Raw genomic sequence first — 8,206 nt, forward strand, 5'->3', positions numbered from 1 at the left:
AGGGGCCACCCTCTGTGGCCCTGCTCTTTTCAATAGTATGTCCATCTCTGATAGCTACCCAGGAAAGGGCTAAAAATAGTCCATATTAATATATGTAGCCTTATAAATAAGGTTCATGGAATCAATAACTTGCTAACATCAGATAACATTCATATATTAGCCATTTCTGAGACTCACTTAGATAATTAATTTGATGATGCATCAATAGCAATACAATAATATGACATTTATAGAAGAGACAGAAATGCTTATGGAGGAGGTGTTGCTGTATATATTCAGAGCCATATCCCTGTAATGCTTAGAGAATATCTTATGTTAAGTGTTATTGAAGTGTTGTGGTTGCAGGTTAACTTGGCACATCTAAAGCCTTTTCTTTTGGGGTCTTGCTATTGGCCACCAAGTGCTAACAGTCAGTATCTAAATAATATGTGTGAAATGCTTGATAGTGTATGTGATGTAAACAGAGAGGACTACTTTCTTGGGGACCTAGTTTTGTCTAATCTTGATTATTGTCTAGTCGTGTGGTCCAGTGCGGCAAGGAAAGATCTAGTTAATTAAGCTGAGGCTGTCCCAGAAAAAGAGTGTCATTTTTTGCTCTTAATTGTAATAAGAGCGCTAATATAAATACTATGCTGCCAGTCTCTCTTGGCTAAGAGTTGAGGAGAGACTGACTGCATCACTTCTTCTTTTTATAAGAAACGTTTATGTGTTGAAAATTACAAATTGTTTGCATTGTGACCTTACACACAGCTCTGACACACACACTTATCCCACCAGACATGCCACCAGGGGTATTTTCACAGTCTCCAAATCCAGAATAAATTCAAGAAAGTGTACAGTATTATATAGAGCCAGACTTCCCTGCCACTGACACGCACCTATTACAACTATCAGACATACAGCCTGGAATTTCTAAATTGTCTGACCATCAAAAGGTTGCGTCTGGACCAAAAACATTCAGGGCTGCAACCCCGGAAACCCAGGTCTAATGACGCCTAAGGGTAACACGACACTCCCTCTTCCCTTTCTCTCTACCTCTCCCTCCCCCTCTCTTGTTTAAGTTTAGTGACAGGGGAGGGGAGGGATGAGGGGAGGGGTTGTCACCAAGCGACGGTTAGTGAGACATTCTCCTCCAAATACTAGTCCCTCTGACAAACACCTAATATGGTCACCATCCACTCACTGGGACATTTTGAGAGGTGTGTGTTTCTGTGCGTGTCATTTTAAAGGTCACAGCTTTAGAATTGTAATCACAATGCTGTATTGCAAGAACTCTGTAGGAATGTGGATTCACAAATTAAAACGAGAGAGTGTGTGTTCATAAATGGAGGGTCTTAGTGGAACCCAGGGACAATTAAAAACAATTAGCTTTAAAGGTGCTGTGTGTTGAGAACATACATGGAATTAACCGTGGTGTGGAACCTTGTATGCTAAATGCTTGTTTTACTTGTTGTACATTTTGCCTTTTGTCTGATACCTTGTGGATGAAAAGTTTTCTTTTTGGATAGCCTGTAATGTCTCTTCCTCTCATACCCTAAAATATTTCACAGTTAATTTCTGTTGTCATCAACCTACTAGCATAATGTATGGCCCCAAACTGTTTCCTTACTGAGATTCAATTGGCACATGCGTATGCAAGCTGAGTTGCCATTTTAGACCAACAGCAATGAGGAAACAGTCGGTGGTTGTATTTGATAAATGGTTTATTCCAAAGTATTGATTTCAGCAAACAAAAAAAGGCACTTGACAACCGAGGACAAACATACAGTAGGTACACAATAAGGATTTAAGAATTAACATTTGTTCGTGAGTTGGAGGTTCATTTAAAAATCTCTCGTCTGCGCTCAACTTCGTGGAGGAGTTGAGGTACACTATATATACAAAAGTATCTGGACACCCCTTCAAATTAGAGGATTCAGCTATTTCAGCCACACCCGTTGCTGACAGCTGTATAAAATCAAGCACACAGACATGCAATCTCCATAGACAAACACTGACAGTAGAATGACCTTACTGAAGAGCTCAGTGACTTTCAACGTGGCACCGTCACAGGATGCAAGTCAGTTTGTCAAATTCCTGCCCTGCAAGAGTTGCCCCTGTCAACTGTACGTGCTGTTATTATGAAGTAGAAACATCTAGGAGCAATGGCTCACCGCCATTGGAATCTGCAGCAGTGGAAACACTTTTTCTCGAGTGAGCAGCAAAGGGGGGACAACTCCATATTAATGACCAGGATTTTGGAATGAGATGTTCAATGAGCAGGTGTCCACATACGTTTGGTCATGTAGTGTACTTGGCTTACTTGATGAGCAATTTAATTATGAGCTAACGTTATAGCTAGTTGTGATCACAAGCTAAATGTGCTATCTAGCGAGTGTATCATGTGATGCACAAAATGGCAGATAGCTAGCTCAAAACATTTGGTTATCAAAATAACATCTTTGAACAATGTCAAAGTAACTTTTACTGGAGATGGGAAACAGCTGTTAATACTTTGGCTAAAACCTAGCTTTTACATCTGTTTATTTAGCTATACAAACAAGCTAAAACTGCACACCTCTGAGAACAAGCATCTCGATCAGTTGACCGATAATTATGCTGGCTAATTCAAGGGCAAGAGGGGGATGTGTGAGCGAGACAGCCATACAAGCTCAGACTTCCACATAAATAGACATCTGTGCAAATATTCAACTGGGAAAATGTTCAAGCCCTGGCCATAGAGAGGCTTTTATTCTCTATTTGGTTAGGGTGGGCATTCTAGTTTCTTTATTTCTATGTTTTCTATTTCTTTGTGTTTGTCCGGCTGTGGTTATCAATCAGAGGCAGCTGTCTGTCGTTGTCTCTGATTGAGAATCATACTTAGGTATCTACACATTGCAAAGATTTTTAAAATGGTGCTGTCAACAGAATATATGCGCAAATTGATTGTTGGGGCGTAGTGAACTAGATATTGATCAATTAGTAATTTCACTACATTTTGCAGTAGCTTGGTGGTAGTTTAACACAATTCAAAACATGGTAGTGTTTTCAGTAGTTAATTTAGTTTTTGGCATGTAGTGATGTAGCTAACAATATATGGGAGAGTTAGGCACACATTTCCTTTATTTTTGACATCAGATCTGCCTAATTCTCACTTGAAACAGTTTTTGTGTTGAATAGACTAAATTACACATTAGGTTTTGTTTTAACAAATCTAATGCAATGGTAAATCATAGTGCTGACAGTAGAGCTATAGGTCCTGGGGTGTGTTTGAAATATTTGTGCTATTTTCACAGCTGGAATTATGAGTGTAAATGCTGGTGGTGGTGCAAAAGGGCTGGGTTTTGAGGAATCAATAAGTTGTAGGTGTGTTGAGGGCTTGTTCCCTCACTGGAAAATCAGAACATATTCCATGGCTAAATATGTGGTTGCTTCAAGTTGTAAATGTGATGCACCTTATCATAATCAGTCAGAAGTCGCTATGGCTAATTTGCATATACATTGTGGTTTTGTCCAAATGTTGATTTTTCACTGTTTGGGGGTTTCATCTGGTTTTAACAAAACAATATCTTTGCTATCATAATCTGTATGCTTTAGCACCAAATTCAGAGGAGATACAGTACTCAATTTTGTATCTTATTAATGTAGGATGAAACATTGCAACGGAGCACTTTCACATCGGTTTGGTGGATGATAGCTTGTAGCACATCACATCAGGCTCTCACGGCACTATCTTATCTGGACTATCGAAAATGATTTTCCTGTTTTCCCAATCAAAGCTACCGTAGCGTATTATTCGTGGGAAAACAAATCTCTCTGTCACTCAGTGTGACTAACTATACTTTGCTCTGCTCATCTTTCCCTCAATCCTAACTAGTCTCCCAGTCCCTGCCGCTGAAAAACATCCCCACAGTACCATGCTTCACCTTAGGGAAAGTGCCAGGTTTCCTCCAGATGTGATGCTTGACATTCAGGCCAAAGAGTTCAATCTTGGTTTCATCAGACCAGAGAATCTTGATTCTCATAGTCTAAGAGTCTTTAGATGCTTTAGTGGCTTCCACTCTACCGTAAAGGCCTGATTGGTGGAGTGCTGCTGAGATGGTTGTCTTTCTGGAAGGTTCTCTCATCTCCACAGAGGCTCTATCAGAGTGACCATCGGGTTCTTGGTCACCTCCCTGACCAAGGCCCATCTCCTCTGATTGCTCAGTTTTGCTGGGTGGCCAGCTCTACGAAGAGTCTTGGTGGTTTCAAACTTCTTCCATTTAAGAATGATGGAGGCCACTGTGTTCTTGGGGACCTTCATTGCTGCAGACATTTTTTGGTATCCTTCCTCAGATCTGTGCCTTGACAAAAACCTGTCACGGAGCTCTACGAACAATTCCTTTGACCTCATGGCTTGGTTTTTGCAGTGACATGCACTATCTGACATAGTCAGCAGCATACCATCCTGCATCCCACTGTTGGCTTGCTTCTGAAGCTAAACTGGGTTGGTCCTGGTCAGTCCCTGGATAGGAGACCAGACGTTGCTGGAAGTGGTGTTGGAGCGCCAGTAGGAGGCACCCTTTCCTCTGGTCTAAAAAAATAGCCCAATCCCCCAGGGCAATGATTTGAAACATTGGCCTGTGTAGAGTGCAGTCTTTTGGATGGGACGTTAAACGGGTGCCCTGACTCTCTGTGGTCACTAAAAGATCCCATGGCAATTATCATAAGAGTAGGGGAGTTAACATCGGTGTCCTGGCCAAATTCCCAATCTGGCTCTCATACCATCATGGTCACCTAATCATCCCCAGCTTACAATTGCCTCATTCATCTCCTCTCCCCTGTAACTATTCCCAAGGTCATTGCTGTAAATGAGAATGTGTTCTCAGTCAACACAGTCACTCAGTCACTCACACACATGCACTCAGTCACACAACCACACACAGTTTTGTAATTAGCCTCCTATTTGCCTGCTGCTCCCACCAGAACAAAGAATGACCTCTGCTCTCTCTCAGGTCCCTGGAACCTTACAAGCAAACACGCGGAACACGGACAGAGAGTCACGATAATCCCTCTGCCAACTGAAACTCGTTCATCAATCTCCAGAGAGAGAGAGAAAAAGAGAGAGACATAGAGAGAGAACGAGAGAGAAATTGAAAGAGGGGGGGGGGGATCTGTGGCTGACTGAAACTCCCTGTAACAACTACAAAAGGGGAGGTAAGGAGTATGAGTGTTAGAGTAGTAACATGGTACAGTTGGCTGTGTTTCCATAGTGTTAGGTTTCAGACAGGACCCATGTCTCCTAACGTTGATTGTATACACTAGGCATTTTAGGAGGAAAGTGTCATCTTCACTCGAAATGTAGCTCTCAGGCCTTTTATGGGAGGAAGCATAGAAACCCTTTTTTGGTACACTCTTTGTATAGATTTTGATCAATTAATTAAATCAACTGTGTTAGTGCTGGGCTGGAACTAAAGCCCGCACATCTAGTTGATTTCTGGGTTGTCCAATTCTGGGTAATTCTTTATTTGGATCTGTAGATGCACTACAGACAATATACAGTAACATTTCTAACTATCTAGTAACTAACTATCTAGTAACCCAAGCCTTAACCGTTATCCTAACCATAAACTGAACCCTTACCTTAACCTGAAACTTAACGCTTACACCTATTCTAAACCTATTCCTAACCGTAACCTTATAGCAAGCAGTTGATTATCAACATATACTTTGTTGATAGTATGACCATCTGTAAATGGACAGATGAACAATCCAGACTATCCAAATAAAGTGTGACGAATTATGTTATGCATGAATGCAGTCCAGGTCATCAGCAATTCACTTTACTAATGATTCAGAGTCAAACAATAATTTAGAGGGTCGGTTTCCTGGACACAGATTAAGCCTAGCCCTGAACTAAAACATTTTTGAATGGAAATGATTTTTTAGTCCAAGACTAGGCCGGGAAACAAGCAATACATTATAACACTCAGTAATACAAGTCTTCTACTCTTCAGAAGTATTGATCAGCATTCATCTAAAATCATTTCCAATTTGACTGAACAAACACTTAATGTGTGCTTTATTTGTGCCATTGAATCCTTCCTCAGACACAGATTAACGGCTACGTCCCAAATGGCACCCTATTACCTACAGTAATTGTGCACAACCTTTGACCAGGGCCTGGACAAATGTAGTGCACTAGGTAATAGGGTGGCAGCCCAGGTTATCTTATCACTGCTAATATATGATTTGTTTGTCTGAGTGGCCTGTCTGAGTGATTCTAAAGTGTGTTGAGCGATAAAGTGTACAAATAAACAAGATCATATTCTACACCTGATTTCTTCTGTGGATGTGCCAGTGCTGGAATAACCAGTCACACACACATGCACCCTGAAACTTAAACAAGTAGGTACGTATGCACGCACAGTACCTACACTATATATACAAGAGTATGAGTTTCCATGGCCGAGCAGCCTCACAAGCCTAAGATCACCATGCGCAATGCCAAGCGTTGGCTGGAGTGGTGTACAGCTCGCTGCCATTGGACTCTGGGGCAGTGGAAGTGCGTTCTCTGAAGTGATGAATCACGCTTCACCATCTGTCAATCCGATAGACGAATCCGGGAGAACGCTACCTGCCCCAATGCATAGTGCCAAATCTACAGTTTGGTGGAGGAGGAATAATGGTCTGGGGCTGTTTTTCATGGTTCTAGCTAGGCCCCTAAGTTCCAGTGAAGGGAAATCTTAAAGCTACAGCATATAATGAATGACATTATAGACGATTCTGTGCTTCCAACTTTGTGGCAACATTTCAGCATGCAGAAATGTTTTGTCGAGATCGGTGTGGAAGAAATTGACTGGCCTGCACAGAGCCCTGACCTCAACCCCATCGAACACCTTTGGGAAGAATTAGAACGCCGACTGCGAACCATGTCTAATCGCCAAACTTCAGTGTGCCACCACACTAATGCTCTTGTGGCTGAATGGAAGCAAGTCCCTGCAGCAATGTTATATGAGCAAAGGTGGGACCAACTCCATATTAATGATGCCAGTGAATTTGAAATGAGATGTTCGGCGAGCAGGTGTCCACATACTTTTGGTCATTTGTATAGGACAGACACTTTTTTTTGTCTCTCTTTCATGCCATTTCTCAATGTGGTGTTATTCAATGCATATCTATGGGCTATAGTAGTAACGGCCAAATTCTATATTTTATAAACCCCCCCAACGGCATAGACTTTTAGAGGTTAACAGCATATGGTCAAAATCATCCCTTTAAAGCCTGTGGGGAACATACAACGCAGTACCAAGAAATAGTCTACAACGGCCCAACCCAAAAAAGTTACACTTCTTTTTTATTTATTCTGGAAGTCTTAATATGGCTCGCTCAGTTGTGGTATGACAAGTAAAAATGAAAACATAACTACAAATATAAGACCAATAGGACAGTTCAAGTTGCTTTAGCAATGGCAAATATACTTCAAATGAGTAACACTCACCAATAAGCCATCCATCTTCAACAGCTCCCTCCTTATAGGCCTACATTGTTGATCTGCAGAATGAACAAGTCGTGCGCTCCACACGGCCACCAGATTCAGCAACGTTTTTTGGAGATCACATAACCTATTACCTGCCCATAAGTGTGGAAGGCTTTTCTGATGAAAAAGTTTAACTCGTTTTGGGATGGAGCTTTAATGGCGAAGTCAGTACTGTCTATTTCTCTGTTTGTGTTTGGGAATCCATTGATGGCAAATAAATCCCTCTTGACTTCAACCTGTTGTGTGATGGTGTATGTAAATTGTATATTGCATTTAATTTGACTATTGATTGCATCTAAAACATTGGCTCATCGAGAGATGTGATATGCCAAACGGGCAAGCTCCCACTAAAAAGTGCCCATTGACAAAAACTTGAGGGTGGACAGCACATTGACTTGAACTGGAATTATATGTGTTTTCCTTTCTAAACTAGGTCTTAAATCCTCACAAATATGTTATAATATTGGTTTTCGAGAAATGTAATCTGATTGGCCAATCTCTGCGTTCTGCAAAAAAGTCCCACTTATCTCTAAAGACTTGATCTCTGCGAAATGCAGTGTGTCAAATCTTCCAACAGAAGATCAGCCATCTCTCATTCGATTTCCCATTACTTCCGTCTTTCATAGTATTGCAACAATGGTTTCACATTCACGTCCCTCTAATTTAACAAATGACTGTACTTTATATGGATTATTATCACGAAACAAA

The sequence above is a fragment of the Oncorhynchus gorbuscha genome, linkage group LG02 (assembly GCF_021184085.1).
Source record: "Oncorhynchus gorbuscha isolate QuinsamMale2020 ecotype Even-year linkage group LG02, OgorEven_v1.0, whole genome shotgun sequence".
Lineage (NCBI taxonomy): Eukaryota > Metazoa > Chordata > Actinopteri > Salmoniformes > Salmonidae > Oncorhynchus > Oncorhynchus gorbuscha.